Source organism: Alligator sinensis, unplaced genomic scaffold (genome assembly GCF_000455745.1).
Source record: "Alligator sinensis unplaced genomic scaffold, ASM45574v1 scaffold274_1, whole genome shotgun sequence".
In the NCBI taxonomy this organism is placed as follows: domain Eukaryota; kingdom Metazoa; phylum Chordata; order Crocodylia; family Alligatoridae; genus Alligator; species Alligator sinensis.
This window is the reverse complement of record NW_005842124.1, coordinates 685,032-704,245: the sequence shown is the minus strand read 5'-3', so window position 1 is coordinate 704,245 and position 19,214 is coordinate 685,032. Positions and strand designations below refer to the sequence as shown.

At 45.2% G+C, this 19,214-nt stretch overlaps 2 protein-coding genes across 2 annotated transcripts in view; both read left to right on the top strand.

The window, feature by feature from the left end:
• The window catches only part of ZNF366 (zinc finger protein 366), an 88,861-nt gene extending 79,233 nt beyond the window's left edge, over positions 1–9,628 (top strand). The window contains exon 6 of the transcript XR_003094368.1: positions 9,502–9,628. The gene's annotated coding sequence lies outside the window, so the exon portion shown is untranslated. The remainder of the gene's footprint in view (positions 1–9,501) is intronic.
• MRPS27 (mitochondrial ribosomal protein S27) overlaps positions 1–19,214 on the top strand; it is a 137,592-nt gene that overhangs the window by 21,945 nt on the left and 96,433 nt on the right. The window lies entirely within an intron of this gene.

Below are 19,214 nucleotides of genomic sequence, written 5' to 3'. Positions count from 1 at the left end.
AAGACCTTCTGGACTGTAACAGGGGGCACCATTCCGGGCCGGGTCTCATGCCAACCCGCCCACCTGTCTCTATGGGGCAGTCCGCACAGTCTCGCTTGCCACAACTTTGCTGTTCCCATAAACTGGTGGTATAATGTGGGAGGCTGCCCATACCCAGCCCCGATGCCAGGGGGCACTATTTGCAGCTGCGACCCTTCCCTCCACAGCAACCCATGCCTCGCAGATGGCATCCACATGATGCAATCATAACCTACATCATGACTGGTGCTCCAGGGTCTCAGAGGGACTCTCACTTTCTCCATGGAGCAGCAGGTCATTGTACTTGCCCTTTAGGTCTTTCTTTCATCCCACTCTCAGCCTCCTTGCAGCAGAGGACTTAGCAGGGTCAGGACTCACCCCTAACTCTCTGACTTAACCCCCCTATTTGACCTCTAGCCTAACTATGGCCTCAGGCATCCATGACCATGCCTTGGCCTCTTCACCACACATGGGGTTCCTACTACACCCCCTTTACACCACAACCTACCCTGAGGTCTTCTCATCTTCATGATCAATTACTCATGGGGCTGGCCCTTGTGCTGCCCTTCAGGCTTACTTCCAGTTTGGCCCTACTCAATGCACCCCTGGGACTGCCCTTCAGACCTACTCCCATTTTGCCCTACTCTGTGTGGGGCCACACAACTATGCTCTCCATGCTACCACCTCTGGGGTCTTGCATCCCTGCTGGGCTCAGGTGGCACTCTGCTTGCCATGCCTGGCCTCACTACTCCCACAACTGCCTCCAAAACCCACCCGAAGATGGGGGCTGGGGTTAAGGCACCCCTCCTCACCTTTCACCGGGGAGGTAACTAGCCTGGCATTTCCTGGGGGCTCCCACACCACTAGGAGCCCCACCACACCACCAATCCCCGGCAGGATGCAGTTTTAGGTTACGCCCAGGACCAAGAGCCTCCTGCTCTTACCGCTAGATGTTCCATGCGCTCGGTCAGGCAATATTTTTGCCTGGGCTGGCAGCAGCAAACTGCAGCCTTTATATCTCCTGATCTCAAAATGACTGCCACCATCAAGCACCTGGTAGCTGCCTGACTCCGCCCTTAAAGTGGCAGGCACCCAAAGGGGCCCTGCCACATGGACATGTAAAATATTCCACTTTATATGAAGTATATTGAACCCATCATAATCCATCTTTAACACATTCCTCAGCACATATGTTAATTAAGATATGTCATGAATCTGCTACAAAACCAGCAAAATACTGAAATAAAATCACTCCTACCAAACTTAATATGTGGTACAGTAGATAAGCATGAAGCAGTAAAAGTGAATATAAGAAAATTTTAAAAAACCCCAGTATTTGGGAGCATAAGAATTACTGAAATATTTTCAATATATAGCAAAAGTATTGATTTTTTTTCTTGACACAGAGAATATTTTGGTGAAGAATTCCTGAAAAGTCACTTGTATGCCTCACTACATAACAATAAACAACTAAGTATTTCCACCTAGCTGGACATTTTTGCATAGAACAGCTTTCAACTCAAAGAAAAATATCTATATGAAGAAAAAAACCCAGAAAAATTAATATTTCCTTCTTGCAAGTTAGAGAATATTGAATTAACGTTGCCAGTATTGATGCTTACAATCATGTGGCAACTGTGCTCTGAAATTGTAACATTTTATTTCTATTAAATATTGGATAAACTACAATAGATTAGAGCCAAAATTAGGTTGTATGAAAAAAGTATAAATCAAATGTGTTAAACATCTCCTTTCACTTACATCAGGACTAAATTTGGCCCTATAAATTTAAAATAACTGATTTCAAGCAACTCTAAAAAAGCAACCAATATTTTCCAGGTCTGTAGCTTCATGTTGCTCAAGGTTTCCTAAGAGAAACGAGAAGCATCCTTTACTCATTATATTTTTTTCTCATTTTTCAAATAATATCATGCTCACTACTGGTCTTTTAATTAGCTATCAGTACAAGTACTATATGGGGTTGCTCTTCAGTGCTAGGACCCTAGAGCTGATCTTCTACTGTTATATATTTTCATAACTCCACTGCAATAAAAGGGGACCACAGCAATTTGCATCAGCAGAGAAGATCTGCACCCATGCTTTCCTTTGTATTCTTACAAACTTGGCACCAAAGGCCTCCAATCCTAAATGAACATTGTAGGTAGGTCAGGAACACAAATAATCACTACAGAAAACTTAACAGCAGATACAGAAATAATACAAATCATTGAAACTTACCAAGCAAAGCCAGCTTTACTGAACTATCCAAACCTCTCTGGTTTGCAAAACAATATGGGAAATGTCCTGAGTTTCAAATTGCCAAGATTTCAGGTACTTTTAACTCATAGGTGGAAAAGGTGTGAAAACACACCCTTTGCAATGGTACACTACTGCTTCTGCTTCCAGTGCTAGAGTGGGTTCTGGAATCAGAAAGCTTGACCTAGAGCACCAGGCGTCCACCTAGGTACCAGGAACTACTAAGTTCTATTCTTGATTCTATTACTTTCTCCTGATGTGGTCCTTAGCAAACAGTAGAGGCAAAATGTTTGTAACTGTTCTCTGAATCCAACCTTGTGCCTAGTTTTCAGAAATGTCAGAACACCTGCAACTCCCACAGAAGTGAAACCTGAAAACCAGGTTCTAGGGGCACTTACACACGTGCAGGTAGCCTGCTCTGATGCGCCTGAAATCCAGCAGGTTGGAGCAGACTCAATTAATCAAGTCTGCTGGAGCATGTAAATTGACATGCTCTGGAAGCCTTGCGCGTCATGTGTATCAACTGTGCAGCACACCTCCATGCTGAGAAAATGGCGGTGCTGTGCTTTAAACTAAAACATGTTTAATGTGTTTTAGTTCAAAGCACAGTGTAACCATTTTCTCAGTGCAGAGGCACACTGCTACATTGATACATGTGGCACATGGGTGCTTTTAATTAGTGCAGCTCACTAATTAAAACGCCTGGGGCTGCATCAGTGGCATGTGTAAAAATTCCCTAAGTGTTTAAAAGTTGTAATTACATACTATTTCTGAAAAATGTGGCTAGAAACCTCTATTTATAAAATGGGTGGAGATAACTCCATTGTGTTAACGGTGTGAGAAATCCAGTTAGCAGTCTGGCATTTTGAAATAGTTTAAGGATTGTATTAGTGCTAAGGTTTTGTACAGCACTTTAATCTTAGTTTTTTAGTTACCTAGATAATCCTGATACTCCAAAATGTTTTATTAGAGATTTGAGAAAAGATCGATTTGTTTGGCTGAACTGATCTCTGGTAAAAACATTTGAGTTCTCATGTCAGTTTCTGATTATGATCATGGCAGCATTCATAGTAGATATCTTTATTTCTGCCTGGGGATTAGAGAGAAATGTTGTTTATCTATTATTCCATTCATAGGAGATTATTTCCCAAATAATTGTGTTACATAGTGACACCAAATCAACTAATTATCATTGTAGCAATTTTCTATGTTTTTGTTAACTAACATTTTAGTCAGGATTTCACTGAACTGTTTAATAAGACATCATTCCTATTTAATAGTTTATTCCCACTGTGACAGGGGGCTCTTTTCAGGTCGCTCACGACATCGGCCCACCCATCTGTCTAGGGTAGTCTGCCCTGCCTTGCCTCCCATACCTTTGACGTTTCCAAAAAAATAGGTGTTTATATGCAGGAGGCTGCCCATTTGGTTGCCCTGATGCCAAGGGTGAAAAACACGGCTCCTAACCTTCCCTTATACTGTGGTCCCATGCCTTGCAGATAGCGTCTAAAAATCACTTCCAACTTCCCGGCCCCTTAACTGGGCTACACTCGGTGTCTGGCCCACACTGGGCCTCAGGTGTCCTCACACATGCTTTGGCCTCTCTGACCCCTGGGGTCACTGCTCCACCCCTCACTGAAGCCACTGGGCCTTATGCCCCTTGGGCCTCAGGCCCCACTCAGTGGGCCTTGGCCCCTGCCTCAGGCCCCCACCACTCAATGGTCCTGGACCCTGTGTTTTTCTGTCGGGGTGTGCTTGTGGCAAAGTGGGGCTCCCCATCTAGCCACAGTGCTAGGTTCCCCACTTGCCTATGGGCATACCTCCCACCTGACTCACTTGCCAAGCCTTGTTCTTATTAATTAGGATGTTAAGAAAGCAGGAGGCTGCCTATTTTATGCCCCGATGCCAGGGGGCACTATCTGCAGCTCCATACCTCCTCTACACTGCAGCCCATGCCTCGCAGATGGCATCCAGCTGTTAATCACACCAGCCCCACACTGGGCTCCAGAATCCTGCCATCAGGACCCCCCTTTGATCCCTCCACTCAAACGGCCTATTCCATCATCATTCGGGCTGCCGAGCTCCCTGTAGCTAGCTCCCCTCTTGGGCGTGGTCCTCCCGGGACCTTTGGGCACACAGGCCCTGGCCTCACCTCCAAGGCCAGGTGGGACCCCAGACCCTCAGCTCTGGGCACCCCTTGTGGTGGGCCCCTGGCCCTTTTGACCTTCCTGGTCCTGGCCCCAGAATTGACCTGTCGAGGGGGTACTCTACCTCTCTCACTAGCCCCACACACTCTCTCAAGTCCACCTTCCTGGATGTGGGAGGTGGGGTACCTCACACCACGACTGGTGCTCCAGGGTCTCACAGGGGACTCTCACTCCCCCCTGGAGCAGCAGGTTGTGTTGCTACTTAAGCTCTTACTTTTGACCACATTTGGCCTCCCAGCAGTGGAGGACTTACCGGGGTCAGGACTCTCCCCTCTTTCTCTTGGGCTGAGCCCCCTTTACTTGGCCTCTGACCCAAACTTCAGCCTCAGGTGTCCGAAGACCTACCTGGGCCTACTCCCCTCACTCGGGGCTCCACACAGCCCCCTCACTTGGGGCTCTAGATCTCCACCCCCTTCACCTGGGGCTCCACACCACCCCCTTCACCTGGGGCTCCTTATCTCTTCCCCCTTCACTTGGGGCTCCACACTACTCCCTCACTTGGGCGTACTTCTCTCTGCCCCCTTCACTTGGGGCTCCACACCGCCCTCTCGCTTGGGGCTTCACACCACCCCCTCACTTGGGGCCACAGGGCTTCACTCTCCTGTGGGCTGAGGTGACCATAGCCATGCCTGGCCCCAACTCTTCCTCTTTGGGGTCTTGCTCCCCACAGGGCTTAGGTGGCTGCAGCCGTGCCTGGTCCCCAACTACCTCCAGTGTCTCGCAAACCCACCCGAAGGTGAGGGCTAGGGTTAAGGCACCCTTACCCACCTTTCACCAGGGTGATAACTTACCTGGCATTTCCTGGGGGCTACCGCACCACTGAGAGCCCCACCAGGCCACCCACTCCTGGCAGGGTGCAGTTTTAGGTCATGCCCAGGACCAGGAGCCTCCAATTCATCCCCTACAGCTTCTCCCTTACCTCCAGGTTGTTATGGAGCCTCACAGCCAGGCGATGTTGCTGCCTTCCCAGCCAGCAGGGAACTGAGCTCTTTAAATAGGCAGCCAGAGATCTAAAATGGCTGCCTTAATCAAGCACCTGCTGGCTGCTTAGCTCTGGTCTTAAAGTGGCAGGCACCAACATGCCCTGCACACACCTTCCCCCTTTAAATGGTACCTAGGGGGTTTCCCCTGCTGCTCCTCCAAAGCAGGCTCCCACCAGAGCTGGTGGGAGCCCCCAAGTGGCGAGCACCCTCAAAGGTGCTCCGCCACAGTGCTCCCCTAGACTTTCCCCTCCACAGGGTACCCACAAGGCAGAAGAGGCTGAGGCTTTACAATGCCCCAACCTCACCTTTTATTGGGGAGGCACAGGTGTGGCATTTCCTGAAGATTGTCCTTCCACAGGCAGCCTCAGCAGGGGGTAGTTTCAGATCATACCCAGGATGCACAGGAACCTCCTCCATCCCCGTAGTTCCTACCCTAACCTCCAGATGCTCCAGGAGATGTTCTCCTCAGGATGTGTGATGTTGTTCCACTGGCTTCCTGGATGTAACTGCCAGCTCAGCTCCTAGGGTCTGGGTTTATACCCTAGCTGCCCAGCACTCATCCAATCCAAGGGGCCCCTTGCAGTCATGTGACCACCTAATTGGACCTAACCACACCTGCTGGCATCTCTACAGCCTGCTCAAGCCCCTTAAAGTGGCAGGCACCAAAGGTGCCCCGCCACACCCACTATGCTTGTCAACTATTGATTTTGGGTTTTTTCCTCCCAAAACTGAGAGATCCTCTCTAATCCATCTAAAACAGAAATTTGAATGCAATTTCAAAAAAATTGAAATTGAAAGGAAAAAGGGCTCTGAGAAAAATATTCACACTGCAGTTTGTTCTGAGATGGCAATATATTCCTCTCTTTCTCCACTTTCACTAGGCCCCTTTCTGATTGCTCATGCCAAATGAAAGAAAATCTTTAAAAAAAATGTAGTACAGTATTGCCATGACACACACTACCCATGCTTTCTGATTAAGTGTCTAGAGAAATGTGATGAGAAATCTTCCTCTAAAAACAGGAAGAAAAGAAATGCATTAGTAGCCTGACCCACTATTTATAAAAGATTACCCTTGAACATTTACAAGACAAAAACATATGTATAAATTATCCCCCATGCTTGACAGGAAGACAAAGGCTTTATGCAAAATGCTAAAATATGCATTATAAACCCAGCAGCAAATTGAGTATGAGGCTCTGTTTTGCTATTAGACACTGTTCAGATCTTTAAATGCTAGGAAAAAGTAATACCATAAATGGAGCACAACAGGAAAATCATGGTTGTCTCCTGTCAGCTACATTAAAGAGGAAATACCATAGAGAAGCCATAAATCAGCTGGCTGTGCTCAGAAGCATGGTATGGGAAAAGTAACAAACACAGGGGTGGCCAAATTTGAGGGAAATAGTAGAACAGAACATTTTGCAAGTCCCCCTGTGCATAATACTCCTCTGTCCCTCTGAGAGTAATGCAGTTTACATAGGATAGTGAACCAGATTCAGCTCGCAGTTATGCATTTACACCTGCCTGACCAAGAGCAGATTTTGGCACAATGCATCCAGGCAACTTTGCAGAAGGAATACATCTCTACCACTACCCGGCCCAGAGCTCTTGGAAATAACAGGAGACTCCTGTAAACTGTAATGGACATTTATTATAGATACATCATTAATGCACTTACATGATAAGTAGTGAAGAAGCAGTTTTGGTTCAGGAGGCTTTATACTCAGTGCAAACCTAGAAAGAAAATATATAACCAAACGAAGAACACTGATTAAAAATGAATGGCTTGTATTGTACTTTTATATGAATTAGTACATGAATGGCAAATAACCAACCAATTTTAGGGAAGAAGAGTGAAAACTAGGTATGCATGGAAAAATCAAAAGGATGACTTGAATGGCAGTGAGACCATTAGAATGATCTCTCAAAGGAAGGATTTCTTAGGGTGATATCTTTTATTAATGTAGTCAGAATAAAGCTAATACAAACTTTCAAATACAAGGCATTCTTCCATGGGTGAGCTCTGTCTTGCATTCAAAAGTTTGTCTAACTTTATCACAACTAACGTAAGTTGCTCCAATAAAAGATATCACCCTAGGAAATCCTTGCCTCTTGCATAATTTCTGGACTGTCATGGTTCCAAAATCACTCTTACACTACTGTCGAGGGAATAAAATTTTACTGTTCCAGCCCTTGAACTTGAAGCATTTGTTGGCACCTCTCCTTAAGAGGAGGATAATCTGAAACTAAAATAATTTAGGACAGAGGTCCTCCTTCAACAAAGCTCTGAAGCATGTGCTTAAATACCCCATTGTGTCTGCACTATACTCAGGGGAGGATCAAATATTGACAAGTTTATCTAACAAGTTTTGTGCTGGGAGGGTATGGGGGTGGGGAGTGTTGAGTACTGGAGAGTGGGGAGAGGGAGGGTGATCTGTCTTACCTGCACCAGAAACTCAGAGACTGTAGCTACTGCTCCTGAGTTGCTATCTACCCACCTACAGTGGTTGCTGCTACTGCTGGAGCTAACACTCCCATTCCAGTTCCTACCTCTAAATTGGTGCTTGGGGCTAGTGCCCCACTCACCCACCTCAAGTTACAGTACTAGTAAGAGATTATGAAACAATGTATTTCATTGTAAACTAACACTGCAAACAATGAACCAAAAATAAAGTCAGTGGGCTCTGCAGTAACATGCGGTTCCACCCAAACATAGCCATGAACAGGTTTTTGTTTTCCTTATTATCACATTTTTCATTTCTTTCTATTTTAATAGCAGAGAGCTGCTTGTTTTGACTGATTTAAGAATAGGCCATGTCTTTGGTATCATTAACCTTTATTTATTTTTATAAATAAAAATGAGCCACTGACATTTTTAAATGCTATACACACACACACACACACACACACACACACACACACATATATATATATATATATATATATATATATATAATTTAAAAATGTCAGTGGCCCATGGTTCAGAGGTATAGGTTGTAGCCAGATTGGTTTAAGGACATAGGCAGACAAGGTTCTTTGAGTAAATCCAATATTTTTTATTAGACCAAATAAAATAGTTGGGAAAATTCCTCTTTGCAAGCTTTCAGGTACAAACACCCTTCTTCAGGCTGAGGAAGTTTGCAGTTGGTCTGCAGCTGCACAGACCAACCACAGACTTCCTCAGTCTGTAGAAGGGTGTTTGTACCTGAAAGCTTGCAAAGAATTTTTCCAGTTATTTTAGTTGGTCTAATAAAAGATATCAGATTTACCCCAAAAAGCTTTGTCTACCTTTAGTGGCTCATTGCATCAAGAAGCCTGGATAACTTGAGTCAGATCTTGTAAGGCCATGGGCAACTTTTGCTGTTGTGAACAAGAGTAAAAGGTACCCAGCAACTTAGGGAGAAAGTCTCAATATTTGGTGATATACAAATCAGCACCTTATCTGCCAACACCAAGGTGAGTATTTGCATCATTTTATTGTACTGTAGTTCCTTAAGCAAATCTTTTGCTCCTCTGTGGCTGGCATTAAACATCTACTATAGCCAAGACAGATAGGATTTATTCTTTTATCAGGAATAATCTTATTTTATCTTTTTATAAGGTGCTTGAGGCTTCAAAACTTTCAGCTATCAATGCTTACAATAGTAAATCCTGCCAAAGGGTAGTAAAAGTACAGCAGAACAGATTCTGTGGTCTGAATTTCCTCTGAAAGTACTTAACCACTAGCACCATTTTGCAAATGTATCATCCTTTCTCCATCACAGTTCTCTTTTTCTGTCATTCTGATGTGAGAACTGATAAAACTTCAAATATAAAGAAGAAGTTCTTAACAAGATCCATGCCTTTTGTTTCTCCTTTTTTTCCCCTTTGGCTAGTAATGATACTGTTCAGTGGCAGAGAGGCGTTTCTCAGAAGTTTAAAAATGCTCCTACCAATCTAGTTGGGATTTTTTTACCTAGGTAAATTAAAATTGTGTACACTAATTTTCTGAATTCTGTTTTAACCAGTTAATATATTCTGCACCTCTTTGCCACCAGAGCTGCAACATGATGTGTTTAAATGGATCTCTGCACCTGAGTGAAGCCTTATTGATGCCAATTAGTTCCGTAGAGCTTTGTTTGGTCATGGGGGATCCATCCAGGAGTGACAACACAGAATCAGGTTTTTTTTCTTAAGGAAAGTTGCAACAGATACTTTAAAAATTATAAAATAATAAAAATAAATACCAAAAACACTGTGGTCCTGATTCTCATTCCATGAGGATCTAGAATGCATATTAAATATATATAATTTATTTAAATGTAAGTGTAATTTAAAAAGGACCATCGGTATACTTAATTCATGCCTCAATTGTGCAGGCAGTACAAGTTGGTAATATCCAGTTACCTCTTTTAATTATTATTTTAAAAATTACTTTAAGGTTTGTACTGCTCTAGAATGGTTTCTTACCTTAGGGTAACTGCTGTTGTGCAAGATACTGTAAGTCATTGCAGAGTCTACATCACATATACATATTTTTCATGTTTGTAAGATTGTGGAGGGGGGGTTGTTTTTGTTGAGGGGGGAGGTGGGGTGTTTTTTTTCTGACTACTGTAATGTCTACTGGGGCCTCCCTAGCACCCTGTCCTTCCTTACGGGCCAAATAAGGAAATAAGGCCTTTCCTTATTTCTTTTGCAATTCACAGCTAAGTACTCAGAAAACTGGAGATGGTGGGAGGGTTCCACAAACTAACTCTTGATGCACCATAGTTACTGTATGGAAACTGTTTCAAGTACATGTCAGTGTGGATCCATCTGCAGGCAAGCAGACTCCATCTGACCTAGCAGATGAATCTAAAGTATAACACTCAGATAGTCTTCTTACTGTCTTAAACAAGTTTGATATTAACAGAGAGGATTCAGAGAGACTTAGACAAGTTGGAGGATTGGACCAAAAGTACATAAAGGATGTTAATTGTACTCTGGTGAAATGACCCTTGGATCATGGACAAATGCACACTTGGAGCTGCTGTTACATTGTAACAGCAAGTCATGCCTGAGCAACCTGATTGCCTTCTATGATGAGAAGACTGGCTCTATGAATGCTGGGAGAGCACTGGATGTCATATACCTGGACTTCAGCAAGGCCTTTGATACAGTCTTCTACAACATTCTTGCAAGCAAACTAAGAAAGTACAGGTTGGATGAATGGATGTGAGGTGGCTAGAAAGCTAGTTGGACTGTTGGGCTCAAAAGGTGCTAATCAATGGCTTGATGTCTAGGTGGCAGCTGGTATCAAGTGGAGTGCCCCAGGCATTAGTCCTGGGGCTGTTTTTGTTCAATATAGTTTCATAGTTGGTAGGGTCAGAAGGGACCTGAGCAGATCATCAGGTCTGACCCCCTGCCATGGCAGGAAAAAGTACTGGGGTCAAATGACCCCAACAAGGTGATCGTCTAACCTCCTCTTAAAGACCCCCAGGGTAGGAGCCAGCACCACTTCACTTGGAAGTTGGTTCCAGATCCTAGCCACCCTGACAGTGAAGTAGTGCCTCCTGATGTCTAGTCTAAATCTACCCTCTGCCAGCTTGTGACCGTTATTTCTAGTCACTCCTGGGAGTGCTCAGGGGAACAGGGACTCCCCCAGTGCCTGCTGGTCCCCTCTGACTAGTTTGTAACAGGCCACTTGATCCCCCCTCAGCCTTCTCTTGTGGAGGCTGAACAGGTTCAGGTCCCTAGCCTCTCCTCGTAGGGCCCGCCCTGCTGCCCCCGATCATATTTTCATCAACAATCTGGAAGATGGGATGGAGTGCACCCTTAGCAAGTTTGGGAATAACACCAAGCTGGGGAGAGTAGTAGTTATGCTGGAGGATAGGGCTAGGATTCAGAGAGACCTCGACAAATTGGAAGATTAGACCAAAAGAAATCTTATTAGGTTCAATAAGGACAAGTGCAAACTCCTTAGGACAGGACCATCCCATGCGCCATCACAGGCTGGGGACTAAGTGGCTAAGCAGTAGCTCTGCAGAAAAGGACCTGGGGGTTTCAGTGGACAATAGGCTAAATATGAGCCAATAATGTGCCCTTGTTGCCAAGAAGGCTAACAGCATACTGGGCTGCACTGGTATGAGTGTTGCCAGCAGGGCAAGGGAAGTGATTCTTCCCTTCTATTCAGCACTGGTGTGGCCACATCTGGAGTACTGTGTTCAGTTTTCAGCCCTCCACTACAGAAAGGATGTGGACAAATTGGAGAGTCCAGCAAAGGGCAACAAAAATGGGGATGGGGTTGGGGTACATGACTTCTGAGGAGAGGTTGAGGGAACTGGGCTTAGTCTGGAAAAGAAAAGACTGATGGGGTATTTAATGACAGCCTTCAACTACCTGAAGGGTGGATCTGAAGAGGATGGAGCTAAACTGTTTTCAGGGGTGGCAAGGAGCAATGGTCTCAAGTTGCACCAAGGGAAGTTTAGGTTAGATATCAGGAAAAAAAATTCTTGCTAGTAGGGTAATGAAGCACTGGAACAGGTTACCCTGAGAGTTTTTTTTGGGTTTTTTTGGTTTTTTTTTTTTGGGGGGGGGTTACATCTGTAAGCAGCCTATGATTCTAATAAAAAAAATGTGGCAAAACCACTCCCACTTTAACTCTAGATGAGACAATGTTAAATTTAGAGCAATTTTGCTATATCTGTATTACTCCCAGGTTGTGCACATGTAACTGTTACAATGTCACAGCTGCTGCCTGGGCTGAAGCATCAGCTTCACCCTCATCATTGTGGAGGACACTTCAGCGTAGAGTGTCAAGGGCCCGCAGCAAGGTGGTGGCCCTAGACTTCAGGAGGGCCAACTTCAGTGAGATGAGGAGATTAGTGGGAGAGGAACTGGGGTCCTTGAGGGCAGAGGAACTCAGCGTCCAAGAGGAGTGGTCGTTCCTTAAGGAAACGATACTCGGGGCCCAAGGGGTGTCCATCCCGACAAGAAGCAAGGCGGGCAGGAGTGTCCAAAAGCCCCCCTGGCTCACCAAGGGTGTCCGGGAATGCCTGCTTGCCAAAAGGGTGGCGTACGCCCGGTGGAAGGGGGGTGTAATCTCCAAAGAGGAGTATTCCTCCTCTGCTCGGGCCTGCAGGCGGGCTGTTAGGAAGGCCAAGGCGGAGATAGAGCTCGGATTAGCGTCCAGGATTAAGGATAACAAAAAGTCCTTTTTCAAATATATTGGGAGGATGAAGAAGGCGCCGGGTAATGTGGGGCCCCTGCAGGATATGCGGGGCAATCTGGTGGTTGCGTCAGAGGATAAAGCGGACCTCTTTAACCAATTCTTCACCTCCGTTTTCTTGTGCAGGGACCGGGACTTCCCTGCTGTGATAGAAGCCGGACGCGAGGGGATCGCCTTCAGACCTCAGGTTGGGGAGGACCGGGTTAGAGAGCTTCTGGAGGGGCTGGACGCGTTCAAGTCAGCGGGTCCGGATGCTCTCCACCCCAGGGTGCTGAGGGAGCTGGCTGGGGTTATTGCAGGGCCCCTGGCACGGCTCTACGAGCGATCGTGGTGCTTGGGCCAGGTGCCAGACGATTGGAAGGTAGCTAATGTGGTCCCCATCTTCAAAAAAGGGAAAAGGGAGGACCCGGGCAATTATAGGCCCGTCAGTCTTACCTCAATCCTGGGGAAGCTCTTTGAGAAGATCATCAAGGAGCACATTTGTGATGGGCCGGCATCCGAGATGATGCTCAGGGGCAATCAGCATGGATTTATTAGGGGGAGATCATGTCAGACCAACCTGATTGCCTTTTATGATCAGGTCACAAAGGCCATGGATGCAGGTGTCGCGGTGGATGTAGTCTTTCTGGACTTCAGCAAGGCCTTTGACACCGTCTCTCACCCCATCCTAATTAGTAAACTAGGCGACTGTGGCATAGATGCCTACACGGTCAGATGGATTGCAGATTGGCTGAAGGGTCGCACTCAGAGGGTGGTGGTGGATGGATCATATTCGACTTGGGGGGAGGTGGGTAGTGGAGTCCCTCAGGGCTCGGTCCTGGGCCCTGCGCTGTTCAATGTCTTCATCAGCGATCTTGATGTTGGGGTGGAGAGCAACCTGTTTAAATTCGCTGATGACACCAAAATTTGGGGGGAGGTGAGCACGCTAGCAGGGAGAGAGAGATTGCAGAAGGATCTGGATAGGTTACAGGGGTGGGCAGACAGGAACAGGATGCGTTTCAATACGGACAAGTGCAGGGTGCTGCACTTGGGTAGTAGGAACCAGCAGCACACTTATAAGATGGGGAGCTCCCTACTTGAGAGCACGGAGGCGGAAAGGGATCTTGGTGTCATTATTGACTCCAAGATGAACATGGGCCGACAATGCGAGGTCATGGTTGGCAGGGCTAACCGGACCTTGTCGTGCATCCACAGGTGCATCTCGAGTAGAGCCAGGGAGGTGATCCTCCCCCTCTATGCGACGCTGGTCAGGCCGCAGCTGGAGTATTGTGTCCAGTTCTGTGCGCCCCATTTCAGGAGGGATGTGGACAACATGGAGAGGGTCCAGAGGAGGGCCACCCGCATGATCCGGGGACAACAGGGCAGACCCTACAGTGAGAGACTGCGGGACTTGAACCTATTCAGCCTCCACAAGAGAAGGCTGAGGGGGGACCTGGTGACCGTCTATAAACTCACTAGGGGGAACCAGAAGGGTTTGGGGGAGACGCTGTTTCCCCTAGCCCCTGCTGGCATAACAAGGAATAATGGGCACAGTTTTTTTTTTTTGTTTTGTTTTGTTTTTTTGGGTTGTTCTCCCGCCCTGGCGGGGGGGCGGGCTAGAAGATCTATTAGGTCCCTTCCGACCCTGAAACTATGAAACTATGAAACTATGAAAAAGCATACCCCCCTTCTATATGAGAGACAGGAGACCACCCTGTCAATTTGCTGTCTTACTTAGATATAAACCGAACTGAACCAAATGCAGAAAAATAAAGGCAATCCCAAAAGTTGTTTTTTATTGGTTCCAACATGGCTCCAAACACTCCTATCAAACTCACTGTTTGGATGGTGATGTCAGGCAGATGGGTAACAGAGCAGCTAGGTGATGAGTGTTTCCTCAAACATAGTGAACATTTCCAGCTGTCTGTTCTCAGCTTATGAATGAACCCAGTCTTTTTGTAGGGGTTAATTTTGGAAACATCCTACTGTACACAGTGTATATATTTTCCTCATGGTCTCAAAATAGCCTTTGAGACCTTTAAGGTACAAAGGACAGTGATTGTTCTGTTGTTTAAGGGTTCTGTCTCTGCTAGAAAAGGCCTTTTATGCTGTTCTGAACCTCCCTTGGTATTCCAGGTGTCAATCGCTGGGAGAACCACCTCATGGCCATAACCACAGCCATCAACCTTGACCTGCAGAAGAGGCATCTATGACTGCCTGTAAAGTTGATCTGGGCTCATATTTCACTTTAATCTTTAATTCTTTCCTGTGGTATTTTTTGTCAGGAAGGGATTCGCCATCTTGCATGTCAGGAAATTACATTTTACAATCACCAACCAGTAGTCTGCCATGCAGAGATGGCCCAAGTAGAAACATCAACAAAGAACCTGATCTCTTCTTCTTCTCAGATTTATAGGAAAGAAATATGTCACAGAATACATAAGATGGTTGTGCCCAGTAGGGCCAGAATGACCTGAGTGGCATGGCATATTGCTACTGGCCTGGTCACAGCTGGCTGGCTCTGGGAACCACCTCTGTTTCCACTGTAGAGACCCTAAGAGATGCTTTCAGCAGCGGCTCAAGGATCAGTCTTGGAAGGTTGTGGAAAGGCATCCCCTGCTTGATACTTCGGAGAAAGCACAATCTAGTAATGGGGATGAATTGTCATTCTTTGAACTGCAAGCTCATAACTGAGCTCTGGTATCTGGTGCTGTGTATATGCCCAGGAGGCCTCCAGGTAGGAATTTTACAGTTCCATGGTATACACTTCAGTCCTGTAATTACTATGGTGCTCTTGTCACATTGCCAATGCCAGCAGTACCTACGTAGTGCCAATCCCTTAGCAACATATTTAGATGTCCTATCCTCATAGGAGGGACATCTTTCATTTTTCAGGTGGGTATTTGGAGCAATGCCCGGTCTCCACTTCACCCTTCCTTTTTGCCTTGCTTTGTGATAGGATGCCAATACTGAGTCCCATGACAACACTGTCAACATTGAAATCATTGGTAATAAAGCTGGTGCTGACATCCATGGTGCTCACAGCCCCAAGATGAAGCAAGATACTTACTGTTAACATGACAAGTTTTTTTCCTTGTTGTTCTTTCTTTATTAGCTATTGGGATTTGCTAGCAAATGCCCCTCTTGCTGAATACTGCTCTCTCCTCTGGAGGACACAGTCTACTTCAGGTGTCAGGTGAGGCACACGACTTGCTCAAAAAAGATGCAGTTTCAACTGTACATCCCTTGCATTCTAAATGCTCACACCAAATTCTTCTTGGCAATATGGTTTTCATTCAGAGAGATAGGGCCCATCTGCTACGATAATAAATCCATGGCAGCCTGGGCACTTTCAATTTCCAAGGTACAAATCCACCACTGGCTGTTAACACACAAGACCTAGCCCTGTTATACAGGGACAAATTGTTTGAGGATTTTGTTTCATTTGAAAGTGTCCAAATTAATAAAATAAATGATGATTAGGAATCTGAGCCAAGCTGTGGCATGGGCAGCCTGTGAGTGGCTGACCCACAGAGACCAGGGAGGAGACAGACCACGCAGCAGCAGATAGGGAAGGAAGCAGAAGGCAGTGCAGGAGATCTGTCAGGGGAAGGGAATCAGAGCGATACTCAGGGTGGATGTAGGAATAATTTGTGGCATGCTTGCCAAAAAGGGTACCCCCACTATCATAGGCAATCCCAGGGAAGAGAGGAAAGATTGCAATCACATGGGTGCAGATTTAGGCAGAGGGTGACAGACTGAAAAAAGAGAGTTGTAGCCACTTGTGCAATGTTCTGTGCTTGCTTGCTGTAATATTCTTTAAGTTACTTAAATTAGTCTAAACTTTCTTAACACTGAATCAATTTTTGAAGCCAAGGAACATTTCTTATATCCCACCATCAATTAGAGAAATGAAGATGAAAGGCCTCGTGGAAAAGCAAAATGAAGAGTCTGTGCAGGGAGGAGAGGGGGTGGAAGATCATAAATTATCATGTTAAACTACTCTTCAGAAGGAAGAAAGAGCACTGGAAAAGATACTGAAGCAAAGAGGAAGTAACAGGATTCAGCATGGCAGTCAAAGACAGCTTTTTGGAAGGCAGTACAGTTCCTTATCTAATTTTACTGTGAAAAGTATATTAATATTAATCCCTGTATAACCTGGAGTGCCAGATCATATCCAACTCCAAGTATAGGAGTTGTTGTGTCTGAGCTGAAGAGACATTTTTCAAGTTTTATGATTTCTAATAAATTATTTGGAGTGACTGCAAATTTTCTAGTGAGAACATTATATATCAAACTCCCCCCTAGGATCATGGGCAGATATCTGCTCAGGGATACCATCCAGACTACTGTTAAAACTCTCTCAGGCATTTTTTGCTATTATTTCACTTCAGTAATATTTTGTGGTAGTTTTCCAATTTCTTGACTGAGATGCTACACCAATAACCAAAGAAAAATCCCCATCATAAAACCTCCAACTAGCCATTTCAGGCCTTTTAAAAGGCTTGCATTGATAGGGGGCAAACATTTCATTCTGCCTTTGCCTTTGGTTTAACCTGAAATCTCATTAATGAAAAATATCTCTTTTTAACTAGATGTTTACCTTTGTTGGAAAGTGTGATCTAGCATGCCCTCTGGTGTCTACTGTTAGTCCTAAACATGTATACAAGGAAGGCAAGAACACATTCCTTTGTTCACACTATAATATGCAGAAGAGGTTTGGTTTTGATTTTTAAAATACAATAAAAATACTTAAGGGTGATAAAGTTATTAGTCTACCAGCTATTAAAACTACATGATCAATCATTTTTTGCATGATGAGCAATATATTTTAGAAAAACCCGATCTACTAATAAACACAGGGAGATGCCATCCTTTACTGCTTTGAAATACAATTTCTTCTCTTCTTTTCTCTTACGTAAAAAACACAACAACTTTGTTTGTACTCTTACCTCTCTTCAGAGATTAAGGTTATCAGTTTTCTATATTTTGTTCTAAACCAGACTTAAACTTTTTGGTTAGTATTATCTTCTTTCTAATTTGTTACCTGTACCTTTCTTGGATTTTACACTTTATATTCTTGTTAGGTTGTTTGCCTCCTGTTTTTTTTCCAGGATGTGTTGTGTTATTTATCCTTTAAAACTTACAATTTTCAGCTACCTGCTGAATTCTACTAGCTAAAGGTTACTTGGTCAGTTCCTTCCGTGAGCTCCCTTCTGTGATGGAAGGGAATGGCAGTGCAGTCATAATGTGTAGTGGTTCTATCTAGACATTTAAGATGGACCTTGTCTTTTAGAGCAGGGGTTGTCTAGCAGGAGTACTTGGGAAGGCCCTAGTGGGTACGCATGGGTGGGAGGGGACCAAGCGCTGCCACCCACCATTCTGCACCACCGCCTCCTTGGAATAGGGCCGAGGGGGGGAGGTGGAAAGGGCAGTGGCGCCCCTCTGTGGGCGGCACAGGTGCCGCCCAGCCGGCTGGACACAGGGGCAGGGGGAATCTCGTATGTGGTGGCCATTGCCACCACCCACCACCCCACACTGCTGCTGCTCTGGCTGCGTGCTACGCCCCTGGTGCATCCAGCCATGCATCCCTCCACCCCTGCTCTGTGTCCAGCTCCTGGGGGCACACTTATTAAAAAGGGTTGAAAATCCCTGCTTTAGAGTCATAAGTTTGGCTTTCCGTGATTTGCAAGCTTTTTAAAAGAGACAACTACTACTATAAGATTAAGGACATACTCAGTTCTTACTCCAACAATCGAATAGATTATTAATCTAATAGATTTTCAGACAGAAGTATATAAAAGTATCCAAGAGAACAAACAGGAGAGAAAAAGCAAAAGGTCAGCCACTGGGAAACCATCTATGTTGACTGTAGACTACCAGCATAACAAAACATCTACTTCACAGTCAGGGCGGCTAGGATCTGGAAGCAACTTCCAAGTGAAGTGGTGCTGGCTCCTACCCTGGGGGTCTTTAAGAGGAGGCTAGATGAACACCTTGCTGGGGTCATTTGACCCCAATACTTTTTCCTGCCATGGCAGGGGGTCAGACTTGATGATCTGCTCAGGTCCCTTCTGACCCCACCAACTATGAAACTATATTTCCTTACATGGCAGGGAGGACGTGGGTGGGGACTGTGACCCAGACAAATCAGGGAAGCTGAGAAACATATTGGCATTCATACTTGGACCATATAAAAATACATTTCAATACAAAATATGCCCTTGAAGATGTAGTATTAGGAAATACTGCCAATGTAGCAAACTGGACAAGCACTGAGGTCTTTTATTGCTAATAAAAATGGATTTTACATTAAACACTTTTTATGCTGATTGTTGAATGCTTCCTCTGCAACAAATACCAGTACTCTGCTCCTTTCTGTCTATTTAAATTAATATTTACCCAATTAGCAATGAGACAGTTATTTACAATTACATCAAATCTATTTACAAATATTACATGAATTTTACCCATGAAAAAATAGTTTCATAGTTGGTAGGGTCAGAAGGGATCTAAGCAGATCATCTATTCTGACCCCCTGCCATGGGCAGGAAAGGATGCTGGGGTCAAATGACCCCGGCTAGG